Genomic DNA, 12409 nt, shown 5'->3' with positions numbered 1-12409 from the left:
GAGTGGCATGGACATATATACACTACCAAATGTAAAATAGCTAGTGGGAAGCAGCCACGTAGCACAGGGAGATCAGCTCTGTGCTTTGTGACCACCTAGAGGGGTGGGATAGGGAAGGTGGGAGGGAGACACAAGAGGGAGGAGATATGGGGATATATGTATATGTATAGCTGATTCACTTTGTTATAAATCAGAAACTAACAAACAACAACAAAAAAGGTTGTTCTTACTGTTACTTTTATCACAGAAAACAGTCACTGACTATACTTTAGCATCATCATAAATATTCAAATATTAATATCTTGCTGACCAGTGGGAATTTGAGTTTGGTGATGAAATACATATTGTTGAATGGGAAGTTTCATTAATTCCAAGGAGAAAGAAAAATGTGGTTATGTCTCCCCTGAAAAGACTAATCCTATTTAATTAGTTGCTGAATTGTAGACTTGATTTCACTGTGAAAGGTAATGGGTAAATAATTATACTATAAATTTATTTAGTTAATTTATTTGATAATTTGAGCTGAATAGCTGATTTAAGGCTAATGCCTTAATCCTGATAAAATGTAATAATAATAATAATAACACTAACTTGGAATATAGGGCTACATGAGATCATGAATATTTCTCTTGTGTCCACTAGCCCTCTGTCTCCCCACACTCATCTGTTCTTTGTCCCAGCCACTAAACCAGTCTCACCAGATCACATGCCAAACTCTTCTTCACTTATCCATGTATTCATGCTAACCTTTCAGCTATTAAAGGCTGCACCACATCTTTTATAGGGTTTTACTCCTTTTACTTTAAAAATTCAGCTCCCTATATTCACCTCTTGTATGGAATCCTGCCTCTACTGTCCTAAGTATATTGAGTCTCTTCTAGTGTCTTACTCCTATCTCTGTTCTATCACCTATTACATTGTAAAGCAGCTTATTAGTTGATTTATTTGTCCCCCTGACAATGTGAGCTCTTTAAGATCAGGACACTCTCTCTTACTGATGTTTCCTACTGAACACAGTAAACTCAGAAAGCAGATGCCGTACAGATATTTCTTGAACTAATAAATAAATTAATGAACAAATGTAAACTACTATATAGTTTAAAATCAATTTTCCAGCAGATATTATAATGTACAATTAGCATATATTTATTTACTTGCTTTCTTATCTGTATTTCTTCTCCTGTACCTGAACTTCCAACACCTCTAAGTTTTTTGAGGGCCACTGACCTTGTCTGTTTTTCACCTCATCCATATTTCCCATTTCACACCTAGTAGCCACCCAATAAATATTTACTAAAGGAAGAATCATGTTGTTGGATGCTGATAACCCTGTGGAGTGAGTAGCTGATTACAAATAAGCTGAAGCTTTAATCACAGAGGACCCTTCGGAAATACATTCAATGCCTGATACAATACTTAGTACTCAGCAGATGGTTTGTAAAAACACAAATACAGTGAAGAAAAACAATTCTACAGTCTAGGTATGCCTGGGGGTATTTGGAAGGGAAAGTTGGTTACAGGTAAGCAGGATTTGAAGGTAAAAATGAAAGACGAGATGATTGATCTTAAAGATAGTAGGAGGGAATTAGTATAAAAACACAGGTAACGTTTTGAATCTGGAAAAAAAAAAAAAGATGGTGATGTTTCATCTAAAACAAGGTAAACTCCCTTCCATGGTGTTCTCTCTCTCTCTTAGGTGAAAGGTCATAGCCCTTTAAGATGGCCTTCCATTGCCTAGCACCAGCCTAGCCCTCCACTTCATCACCCTTTCAGGTCCTACACTTCAGCTGTGTGACCTGCCTTCAGTTCTTCAGTGTCCTCAGGGCCTTCATTCATGCTGTTCTCTTTGCCTGTAACCGTCTTTTTCATCTTCCTCTCCTCTTTGATATTCAGGTCTTGCTTTAAATGATACTTCATTAAGGAAAGTGTTCCTAACTCCCTATATTAGGTTAGAGGATAGCAAATTGCAGATACTTTATGAATTATTATATTACCTTAATACATCTTGCTTCCTAGACTATAACCCTATGCTGTCAGGCAAAGAATCCGTATTTTTTGCCATTATAACTCCAACTCCCAATACCATGATTGACTCAAATTTTTAGCTGAATAAATGAATAAATACTATGGTCATAAAAGAAAGAATGAAACATTAATATATAGACATTTATGGGGAGAGAAAAGCAGATGTATTTCATATTAGATACCCTTTTTTACTTCATAGTGAAATAGCTGGGTAGAGTTGAAAATATTTGGGAAAATAAGATAATTTAGCATCAGTCAAAATGGAGAGTTCAATATGGAATAAACAAAGACTCAAAACCCACAGATTAGCCAACAAAGTACAAAGAAATCTGAGATCACCAGTGCAGCTCCCTATGTTCTTTCTTGCCATACTGGGACACATCTTGGTCCAGAGTTGACAGATGAAATCTCCAAGCAATGTAAGCAGGGAATCACTTCCACAAAGAAAGCTATTTAAGTTATAAAGTATATCCATTATATACTCTGATAATTATAAAGCTGACACCAACATCTCTCAGTGAATCATGCCCCATAAATGCTTCAAGTTTAAGTTTGTTTATCATTTACAACCTTGACTAACCAGAGGTACCCTATTTAAATCATTCCATAGATCATGAATTTCCAATGTCTTCCTACTGGTCAATGTCATCTGGGTTTGACTGGTATGTCAACAGGGAAGTTGACCTTTTCCTAACCATTTCTTTCTTCTTTTATTCCTGGTGTCCCTAGGGTAGGCAGGATGCGTTACAAAACAGCTGTTAATATTTTTCTTACCACTTATTATCCCAAATTCATTTAAATCAATTGACAGATAATCAAAAGAAATGATGCACACAATTTTAATGTGGTAAGCTGCTAATATCCAATTTATAGAAGATATGTGAAGCAAAATAAATTATCTACAATCATACTACCTAACATTTTAGGACCTGAAATAATTCAAGCTTTAACTAAATCTAAATTGTACGGAGAAAAAACACATATAAAGCAAAATATTCACATCCTGTTGTGATCCTTAAATGTACTTACTTTATCCCCACCTGATAATAAAGGATTAAAAATGTTAAAGTTGTACTTATATTAGGCTATATATATATATATATATATATATATATATACTTATATCTGATTGCATATCACCTCTACAAGACTTCTAGAAGCATTTGTATAATTTTATCCAAGTTGAAAAAAAAATTAGTTGCTGCTAACTGTAAGATTATGATAACAAAGACCATTTTTATTCATCTTACTGGGGGCACATTGAGTTTCCAATAGATTCTAGAGCTAATGACTTTAAGGATAGCTATATTTCTCCTTTACACAATGCTGTATTTCACCCTAAGTGATTTGCAAGACAGGGTTGAAATCTAGGCATGCCAGAATCCTAGGTGCTAATTTTTATAAAATAGAATCAAATAATTAGAACAGAGGTTTGCATCTTTTTAATCAACATGAACATTTTATTCCTAAGATATATTTTCTTTCAGAAATATGCTTTAAAATGAGTCAGTATATTTCTGAAAAAAAAAATACATGGATATGCTTTTAAATCTCATCCAGAAGTGAAATCACTTGAAGGACAGGCATTTAAAACTGGTCTTCAATGATATTTTTGCACACCAGATTTGGATAATCACTAAGAAAAGATACAACATTATTTTGGATAAAAGCATTTCTAAATGAAAATGTGTTTGTGAGATGAAAACTATTAACTTTTTGCCTTGCATGTGGTAAACATATGATATCATGGACAAAATTTTAAAAAAATAAAAAAACTTTCAAGGTAGTATGTCAAAAACAATTTTATGAGCTAGGTAATTCAAATATTTTTATTCCCATTGTTCAGCTAAGCTAACAGTGTATTAAGAGTTTAAGTATATCCCCTTTTTCTAACTTAATGTCCTTTCACATCATGTGAAATAGATCTTATTATCACTGTTTTTTGCTTCTGCAAGTTTCTGTAGCATGAGTGGAGAGTTGAGTAGGAAGCAGGGTGTTTTGTTTTGTTTTGTTTTTTCATTCTTACTTAACATAGATACCTTCCTGTATACTCCATGCTTTGCAAATAGAATGAGGATTCTACTTCCAGAAAGTAATCACAGAACTTCAATCAAGGAGTGATAATAAGCATTACTGCATTTAAAGACCTTCAGGATTACAAAACAGAAGAATAAAAGAGGAGAAATTAAGGCCTAAGGGAAACTAGAAATCTTTTTCTTAAATTATAGATTCAGGAAAAAATGTTGCTCTGTTTCTAAAACTACAAATTCTTTTCCAGCTGCTTTTCATTTTAAAATTATCCAAGCCATTTAAAGCATAAAAACACATCCAATTATAAAAGAAATCATCTTTTCTTGTTTGTTTGGATTTCTTTTCTTTTGCCCTTAAGAATTTCTTTTATTATCTCACAAGCACAGCTTATGTATTCAAAACTATGCTTGTTGCATTTTATCCAAAATTTCTAGGTATTTTATCATAGAAGCGTATGTGAAAATATACAAGACATTGATTTCAAAAAAGTGGGTGATATAATAGTTTCTTCATCTATATAATTAAACACATACTAAATCGGTTGCTTCAAAACCTATTACATTAAGGTGCTAATGTTGCATTAATCTTCATGTGATCTTCACTTATGGCCAATTCTTTTTTTTTTTTTTTTTTTTTTTTTTTTTTTTTTGCGGTATGCGGGCCTCTCACTGTTGTGGCCTCCCCCGCTGCGGAGCACAGGCTCCGGACGCGCAGGCTCAGCGGCCATGGCCCACGGGCCCAGCCGCTCCGCGGCATATGGGATCCTCCCAGACCGGGGCACGAACCCGTATCCCCTGCATCGGCAGGCGGACTCTCAACCACTTGCGCCACCAGGGAGGCCCCCGGCCAATTCTTGAGCAGAACGGTGAAGAGGCAGCATAATCAATTATTTCAGAAACCCAGAAATTGAAAGGGCTCCCAGTCAGTAACTGTGACTCTGAGGTCAGCATGAAATTACACATTGTAGGCATTTCCTAGGGAGTGGAGCCTAATATTTAGCTTAAATGTCGGTGAACATTGGCTATCTTAGTGCCCAAAGAAATCACCCTTTGCTTATTTCTCTGTGTGAGGTGCTGACAATTACCTTGGCTTGTATATTTTTGGGGATAAGAGCAGGGAAGAGTCTGCTTTTGCTGCTAGTAGCAACATGAAGTGATAGCACCCTCAGGCAATAATGTAATGCTGGTGTAATGGATGGCATCTCTAGAAAAAAATAAGGAAGATCATAGAAGGTATTTGGTAAAGAGTTATTAGTTTCTACTATATACTGAGCAAGCAAGATGCTAACTTTATGTAAACAGGAGATGAATATCCAGGGGTAAATTGATTGTCAAACTAATGGGGTGTGTCATAGCCCCTCATTTTCTGTACAGTCCTTCTTAGAAAGGCTCTACCAATATTGGATATGATCCTATATTTTTGTAAAATTTGCAAAAGTATTTTGTATTTTTCTTTTTAATAACAACTTCCCTTCCCCATATTGTATAAACTTTAGCCATCCTCAACTTGTATCTTCCAGTGGACACAGTCCATGAATTTGTAAATTAAGATAATCATTTCCAATTATTCCAGGAGAAGGTATATAGACTTCATATCCTTATAAGATTTGAACTCTTCTCTCTTTGCAGTTTGCAGGGCTTCCACAGCACCTATGGACTTTTTGGGAAAGCAAAAATAACTGAAAGGAGTGGGTGCTGTACCTGTCATTCAGAACATACCTTGGACATGGACTGTGAAAAGTTTTTGCCATTTGTCCATCACTGTCGGCGGTGGGCCTTTCTTTCTAAGCAGGGGTCAGGTGCAGCAGCATCTGTAGGGCAGCCCTGGAATATTCTGTGACTAAAGTGATGGCATGTACACATAATCCTCAGGGCCAGCACAGACTCATGACTGTCCCAAGTTATGCCAGTGAAGAAATTTATAGGAATCTGTTAAGAGATATCTGGATTTCTGTGTGAGACTAGTAATCAGGGGGCCAGAGATACAGAGCCAAATTCACACTATGAGAGATTAGGCAGGGAAAGATACTGAATCAGGGGCACACCGAATAAAGCAGTGATCACACGGACACTGAGGGTCCTCTTGTCTCCTCTGGAGTTCTTTGGACCACAACTGAATAGACTCATAACTATGCCTTCATATTTATATTGTGACATTTATGTGCAGATTTACTGTTTGGTGACAGTGTCTGTCTCTTCTTGCCACTTTAGCCATCATGACCCCCAAAATGTAAGAAGCCAAAACCAGACAGAATTAATAGTACAAGACTGTCTAGGTAACCGACCACTGAAAGAGGTTAGGAGTCAAAATACAGTTAATAAGATAAGGTGAGGCAGGCAGACTCTGAAACAGACAGACTCTGAAATTAGTTTTGCAAAACCTGAGTCTAGAAACTGATTGGTCACTATCACCAAGTTTTTAAATTACTATGTTAGACAGAATAATGAACTTTCAAACATGTGTGTGGCTAATCCCCAGAACCTGTGAATATATTACCTTACATGGTAAAGGGGGCTTTGTAGATGTGATTGAATGAAAGAATCTTGAGATGGAGAAGTTATATTGGATTATCCAGGCGGGTCCAATGTAATCATAAAGGTTCTTATAAGAGGAAGGCAGGAGGGTTAGAGTCAGAGAAGGAGAAGTCACAACAGAAGTAGAGGTTGGGATGGAAGAGGGCCAAAAGCCAAGCAGGGGTTACCTCTAAAAACTGGAAAAGGCAAAGAAAGGGATTTTCCCCTACAGCCTCCAGAAGGAATGAGGTCTGCCAACACCTTGATGTTGTCCCCATTTCACTCATTAGAACCTCTGACTACCAGAGCTTTAAGATAAATGTGCTGTTTTAAGCCACTAAATTAATGGTAATTTGTTATAGCAGCAATCAGACATTAATACAGTGGTTGCACAACCTGGGATTATCATTGGTTTAAATAGCAGGTGTTCAGTCTCATAATTTATAGTTGTTTTTTTCTCATTCATTTTAAGTATTTTACTTTTATTTTTTAAGAATTATAGCCAATAGTTGAAAGCAATTGCATATGATTAATAAACAAAAGTTAAGTGACTAATATGAGATGCTTAGAAACACTAAAAGGCATTTAAAAAAAAGTTTTTTAAACAGTAGCATTAAACATATATATGTGTATATATAATTCATGTTGTATGAAATTTAATGTTAAACAAAAATAAAGCACAATGTGATCCCACAATATAATAACATTTATACTAAGTCACTAAGTTAAGTGACTAATATGAGATGCTTAGAAACACTAAAAGGCATTTTAAAAAAAGTTTTTTAAACAGTAGCATTAAACATATATATGTGTATATATAATTCATGTTGTATGAAATTTAATGTTAAACAAAAATAAAGCACAATGTGATCCCACAATATAATAACATTTATACTAAAATAGAATAATATATAATTTTACAATTGACCCATTGTTCTGCCAAATCAAAATTAAAAATTATTTCATTCTAAAAACTAAATGAAGGAAACTAAGTGAAATGAAAAAAAGATTCACTAAAGAAATGCTTTTAAATGTCAGAATCATTTTATACATATATATATAAACACATATAAATAAATACGTATACATAACATAAAATTGGAAAGAGTATGAAAACCAAAAGCAGAAAAAGCAAAAATAAAACTAAGAAATCTCCAGATTCAGGGAAATCTCTCTCTCTATTAAAACAATAATGTATTATAGTGGAATTTCAGGGTAAGTTCTCAGTTTGTTGTGCTTTAATTTCTGTTGCCTTTAGACTTTTAACAAGGAAGAAAATGTATTTGAGAAGGTCAGGAAAAAAGGAATGTTTTCTCTTCAGATTAAAAAAAAACAGTGAAATACCTCAAATTGATCTACTATGGGCACAGAGATATGATACTTTTCTGAAGAAGTAGCAATATCAGTGAGCATAGTAAATAAACTTCCAGAACAGAGAAGGGGAAGTGACTGAGAGTCCACTCTCACAAAAGCTTCATAAATGTGCTATTTAAAACAGTACACATTTTCATAGGCAGCTGGCTTTAAAGCCAAGCATGATGTAAGAATTAACTCCCTTAATCTGAAATGATTGTAGTCAGTTTATAAGATCAGTTTAATTGGCCCCTTCTTTATTGGCATTTCTAGGATTTGCCCTGGTTTCTAAATCCTCAGAACCAAATACCCAGACTAAATTTAGCTAATCTCACTCTTTGGCATTTTAATGATGTCTTCCCCTCCAAAATTATACTCTTCTGCTATTAATTCAAATTATTGAGTCCCAAACCATCAACTTTCTTAGGTGTTTTAATTATTTAACTTGTTTACTTATTTCAACCTTGCTTTCAACACTCAATGGTCCATGGGAATCTTTCCAATTCTTATAATTCATTTCAAGCTGCACTTGATGGCTCATCAAGAATAATAGCATTTAAAAAACATCTCAGACTTGACTGCCCACTACATTAGTTCTCATTAAGCATATTTTCTTTCAGCTTGATTTGTTTCACATTTCTTAACATCATGGGAAAGCATCAGAAAATCCTCAACATGTAACCTGATAGTCCTGATCACTATGTGTAATGGATTATTCTCTCACAGACAACAGATGGAATAAGCAGATTGTGACTGTTATGTATTGTTCTTAAGCAAAGTATGCCAAGGTATCTGCCAGTTCTAGAGACTAACACACATCTACAAGTAATATCTACAAATCCTCTGTTTAAAACATTTTGCCTAGAAACCATGATGGCTCTTTTCTTCTTTCCATTTTACTTCTACAAATATAAAAGGACTTGTTCATCAACATGCCAAATAACATACGAAGTGTAACAGAAGATCACAATGGGGTCACTATTTCTACCATGATAAACCTTATTAAAAAAGGTCTGAATAACATTTCTTTTATGTCTTCAACTGTCCCACAGCCCCTGTCTCCATTCTCCACACACACTCACACAAACATATTCCAGATGAGTTCCAGACCGTATTTTCAGAGGTTCTGCTAAAGATAGCATATATGTTCTTTTAGTACTTCTCAAAATACATAATATAGAACCTTAAACCTACTAGGCACTCAGTAAATATTTGCTGTGTAATGCCATTTAGGAGCAAGTATTAAGACAATGAAGTAATAAAGAATGTTTTTTAGACTTTTAAAATCTGTATTTGAATTACAAAAGTAATTCATGGCTAGTATAAAAAAATTAAAAAACACACAAAAAAGCAAAAAGGGTAAAATAAAAATACCTTAGTTTTTAGGGCAACAAAATATTATACAAGATAATTCCAAAGAGAAAATCCCCAGATGATTTTTCAAAATCATCATGGCAAATTTTAAAAAGTATAAATCCTTTATAAGGAATATAACAAGAAAACATAATTACAAACTTTAACATAATGGCTACTATGGACTCTTCTTTTTGACGGTGAAACAAAGAGTATTGAGAGCCTGTCTATAACTGAGAAACTCACAGTGTGGGAGGAAAGTCAGACACTGTGAGAAATGGTGTTACAGGCAGATACACAAAGTGCTATGGTAAGCACAGCTAAATAAGCCAACACACACAGCTGTGTTACTGTTTTGTTTAGTGTGAGAATTTGTATTACTAGTGTGTCTCCTTCAGAAATAAACTCACATCTACTTTAAATTTCTCTATATATTTATCTGAAATTGGAACTACAGCCAAAGGATGACATTCTCCTAGTTTCACTGCCTCTTTCTCCAACCCCGTCCTCCACCAGCTCATGAAGAAATAAATACTCAAACATGAAACAGACCAGTTTTCCTAAGACCTTTTTGGACACTGTAAGAAAAATACCATGACTAACAAGTAGGACTGAGCAGTTAGGAGGACATCTTATCATGCTAATACTTATTACACCTTAGTAACAGATCTTAAAAGGAATGAAAAAATATGTTAAAAAGAGCATCAGTCACTAACATTTATGGAAATTACTACAGACCGTAGATGTAAAGAAATATGTCTTGCAATAGCACCACTAACCACCCAGGTTATTAGGTATCACTTAGTACAAACTCTTTTGTAATATTTACATTAAAATAATGGAATACCTGCAAGGATTTGTTTTGCTTTAAATGGATACACGATAATGGACACATTTGTATTAGCCAGAGTTGACCAAACTGACTTATTAGAGTCTTATAAGAATAAGACTATTCCACATAAAAAGTAACCAAAATGACCAAGAAAGTAATAACCACTTATTGATAATTAAAACTGATTCAGTTATTCACTCAACAAATAGTTACTGAAGATCAGCTATGTGCCAGGCACTATTAGCTAGATGAAATTTGTGAACAAAATAGTTACTACTATCATGGGTCTTACATCTTAGTGGCAAGAGAAAAATAGATGGGTAATAAGTTATAGAGAAAAAGAAAGCAGGAAAAGGGGATAGAGAGCAACTGGCAAGGTTTTGAGTTGGTGCTAGGAGATCTTAGTAGGAGATAATGGTTTGGATGATTTGGGGAGCTGTGAAAATGAGCAACAGTGGCCCAAATCTAGAAAAATGTATAAGGAAAAACTAATAGGATATTATAACCATATGATAATAAAAATTGAGAGAGGAAAAGTCAAGGATGACTCCTACTTGGCAGCATCAAGGTTATTGAAGAATCAGAAGTTGATACTGAGAGGAGGATCAGAGGATCTATCCTAGGGACAGAGGGTTTAATTGGATTCTTGAAGAGCTTTATATGTGCCCCCTGTACTGACGTAGTAAACTAGTGTTTTATTCCTATCGGGGAGGTCTGAGTAAAAGATAGGTGTGTTAGCTGTTTTTATCATGGAACAAAAGAGCAGTAACTTTTTTTTGGGGGGGTGGCATAAACTTGAAAATATTCTCCCAATAGGGATTATAAATGCTTCTCATGGACCTGATGTGAGCCATACACATAAAAGAAAAGCTATGTTTGTCAAGTCCTGTCAAACAGGGGATTTCATGGGGAGGCATAAAACCTTAGTAGAAAGAAAATGAAGGTATCACCAGGATACAATAAATAACAGAAGGAGTAACAAACAAAATAGAAACTCTTGGCCCTTGTTTAGTGAACAGCAGATGAGAGACTCCCTTTGCTGGGGGCCTGGGAGTCTTCTGACCTATATGTGATAGATACTCATCGGAGAATGAGTCAATGGCAAACAGTGCAGGACAATGCGGGATCACTCTGAGTGTACTTACCAAGTCAGAAGGATTCTTCTTTTTTCTCTCCTTCTTCTCTTTCTTTTCAAAATTTGCAAACCTGAAAGGACCACAAACAGAAGTTAGGAAGGTGTTCAATGGGAGCAGAGGAAGAGCCTAAATAAGGAAAGAAAGAAGTGATTACACTCTCCTTATTCAACTGCTGGCTTCTTACCTGGCACAGGCTGAAACCAGGGACAGCAAAAGCCTTAGCTTTGAATCAAGTTTGGAATTCTAATGTTGATCCAAGATTGGGCATTTTAATTAATAAAGTGAGGGACTGTAGACATATTCTCTAAGAGAAAGATGACAAAATTTATAACACTTGCTCAAGGTTTTACCTGAGGCACTGGAAGAACTAGCCCCACTGTGCAGAATTAAAAAGAGAGTACAAGACAAACATATTCAAGTAGATATGTGTGTGTGTGTGTGTATGCACACACACGTATGTATATACATATTCAATGAAGAAACTTTAAAATTTTGATTCCTCTTCCTAATATGTCTATTATGTATCAGTGTTAAGAAAATTTAATAAGCTATTACTTGTCTTTAACATGGTTCTTAATAAACTTATTGAATAGGATAGGATAAATGATAAGAAACTTATGCAATGTCTCAATTGATAATAATTCCACAGGCTAATTATAAGCCCTTTCCATTTTACTGCAAATTTTCTATATCTTGTCCACTGGGATAGACTAAGAAACTCTAAGAAAATGTTTTATTAAAGACAGACAGGAGAGCAGCCAAGATGGCAGAAAAGGACCTTAAGTTTACCTCCACTCACAAGCACACCAAAATCATAACAATCTGCAGAGCAACCATTGTTTAAAAAGCCTGAAAACTATCAGAAAAGATCTTCCACAACTAAAGACATAAAGAAAGAAACACAAGACCGGTAGGAGGGGCAGACTTGTGAAATAACCAGATCTCATACCCCCGGGTGAGCGACCCACAAACTGGAGAATAATTATATTACAGAGGTTCTCCCACAGGAGTGAGAGTTCTGAGCCTCAGGTCAGACATCCCCAGCCTGGGGGCCCGGCAACAGGAAGAGGAGCCCTCAGAGCATTTGGCTTTGAAGGCCAGTGGGACTTGGCTGCAGGAGCTCCAGAGGATTGGGGGAAATAGAAACCTCGCTCTCAAAGGGCACA

The sequence above is a fragment of the Mesoplodon densirostris genome, chromosome 11 (assembly GCF_025265405.1).
Source record: "Mesoplodon densirostris isolate mMesDen1 chromosome 11, mMesDen1 primary haplotype, whole genome shotgun sequence".
Taxonomy (NCBI): Eukaryota; Metazoa; Chordata; class Mammalia; order Artiodactyla; family Ziphiidae; genus Mesoplodon; species Mesoplodon densirostris.
The sequence above is the reverse complement of the archived record's forward strand: the minus strand, read 5'-3'. Positions refer to the sequence as shown.